Below are 2,886 nucleotides of genomic sequence, written 5' to 3' on the forward strand. Positions count from 1 at the left end.
GAAAATCAAGAATAAGTAGATCAATCAAATAATAAATGTAAATGGCATAATAATGAGTAAAAAGTAGAGAGGATATAAAAGATATAATTGTGGAGGTTCGATTCAAAACAATAATTTACGTCCTCTATTATCACACTCTCCAACACAAGTAAGGTCTTTTTACTATACTGATTAACTTATGGTGCAATCTAACCTTTCATAACGCTTCCGATGACTTACAAACAAGGAGCACTAATTCTTATAGAATATTGAGCTTTATAGGACTTTAGTATGAACCATACGGTAACTTACATTAAGGAGTACCAATCTTTATACTATTGAGCTTTTACGGGACCTCAAACATTAGAGCTATAAATTTACAATGAAATTGCTCTCTTTATAAATGAAATTGTTATCTTTATAAATAACATCAAAGAATTAAGTATTAGGAAATTTTTGAGCTTTAATCATTCATTGCTAAAGATCAAAATATTAGTACATTTACATTTGAACTAATAAATATAGTCTTTGATCTTGTTTCGGAGTTTGGCTCTTAGGCTCTCGTCCTGATCATTCTTTGACGTTTGGCACTTAAGCTCTTGATCTTTCCTTGACATTTTTCTTTTAAGATCTTTTCTTGAAAGACTTGTCTTGAATGTGTGAATTTGATCTTGACCTTTTCATGAGTCTGATTTGTGATAGTCTTGATCTTGATCTTGATCTTTTGACGACGATAATTCAATTTATCATTGGTTGCTTTTAATACTATAATCACTTTAAATTTAATTGTTAGTAAATAAGATTAATTTATTTGTTATAATCAAAGCTTTAAAATTATAATTAACTATATTTCAACAGTCATTATATATTACTTGTTGTATCGCTGGTTCGTATAAATCAATTACTTATTATCAATACTCACATTTACAATTTTCATTTTGTTTGGTCAAGAACCTAGTATTTCTTGCCTACGAATTTTCAATTGTGTTGCCCAAGTTCCAATTTCACCGCACAATATTTCAAAATAGTTTCCCAATGAAGAATTTGAATTTATGTCAATTTTGATTCACCATCAATTATTAGGTTCCTCTAACTTTAACAATTGATTTATTTACTAACATTTTGCATGTTGTCAATTAGATAAATTGACTTTTCAAATTTGACAAGAACAAAATTACATCCAGATAAATTATTTAAATTTTATTAAGATGAATCAATTTTATTTCAATTAATCACTACAACAGTCAATGTGAGCAAGATATTGGAAAAAAAACTACTAAGATTAGCAAAATTAATTACCTAATGTATTTGTTAACATAAGAAATGTGTTAAAAGCTATATGTACCGACAGCAAATGCTTCAACAAAAAATTGATGTCCTTGTAGGACAATTTGTTGTAGAAAATGAATCTCAAATAAAGTGTAATCAAGCAGTTGATGTCAAATCCTTCATATCTCATAAGAGGGAAAAAAATTATAAGAAACAATAATAGAAAACATTGATCAATAAATAGACAACGCGATTCACGCAAAATCACAAATGTTCGAAAATAATGAGATTTCAATAAATTATTTGTTATCTCATAAATTATGGGATGGAATAATATTATTATAGAAAATATTTATATCTTTAATGTGAAACTTGAAATTTTGAAAAATAAGGATCTTGAATGCAATCTGTTGAAAACTGTCAACATAAAAAAAATTGGTCTAACCAGGAAGAAGTGATAAAGAAGGACTGAATTCTTTAGAGAACTTGAACCTGTAGTTCGAATCCTTGAAAATGTAATCCCTATATAATACAAGTGAATTTTTGTAATGAAGATGAAAATATTGAAATTACAAAATTCAAAGTCTGACTCGTAACTCAAGGTTCATCACAAAGACCTTTGATCAAATTTATGAGAAATTATTCTTTCGTAATGTGCATTATCACTTCTAAATTTTCAATGAGTTTGACTGTGTTACAAAGGCTCGACATGCATGCTAATGGATGTGTTAAAAGTTTCACGTAACTAACAATGGAACAAAATATGTGAAGTGTTTTTCATGAACTCCTTCATAGTCATGGAATTATTCATTAGATAATTTGTGTTAGGACCGTGATATACGTAGATAATCATTTACCTAACCGTTTACCTACTATTCACATCATTTGGGTGGGACCTCGGTTCGGATTATTAAATTACACATGGGGCCCGCATGTTTGTGAGGGGGGGTTTAAACGGTTCGGTACACCCCCCTCGGTACAAACATCTTTATCCTTTGTGTTAGCACACCACAATAAAATATTTGGCACAACGAAAGATAGACAAATTCTTGAAACTAGAAGGACTCTTTTGTTCCAAACAAATATTCCAAAAAAGTATTGGTCTCACGGAGTTCTAACCGCAACTTATTTGATTAATTGGTTGCCTAGTCGTATACTTGATTTTAAGTATCCATTGGAAATCTTAAAAAATCACAAAGCTTAATATCATTCTTTTGCGGGTATTTGGATGTGTTTCTTATGTTCACCAATATAGGCCATTCACCATGACAAACTAGATCCTTGGGAAATTCTCTGTGTTTTTTTTTTTTTTCTTTTTTTGTTTGAAAAGGGGCTATATCTACTACAACATGAAAATTTGAAAGATTTTTGTCTGTCGAGACATGATATCTAGTGAGTGAAAATCCAATTTTCATGAGAAAATGAGAGTGAAAATCAATCAGTGGAAGTATTTGACCAGTATGGTTCTGTTGCACATTGTTACAAGTGCTCAAACCAATTCTAATGAAGAAACAATAGGTGCAGAAACTGAGGAAGCAACTGGGTAAAAAAAAATGCAACTTCTTAACCAAGTGAGCTTATACCATCTTCATCTCAACAATTTCATTGAAAATCCACTAGACTCTAAAGTAATTGAAG

Source organism: Olea europaea, chromosome 6 (genome assembly GCF_002742605.1).
Source record: "Olea europaea var. sylvestris chromosome 6, O_europaea_v1, whole genome shotgun sequence".
In the NCBI taxonomy this organism is placed as follows: domain Eukaryota; kingdom Viridiplantae; phylum Streptophyta; class Magnoliopsida; order Lamiales; family Oleaceae; genus Olea; species Olea europaea.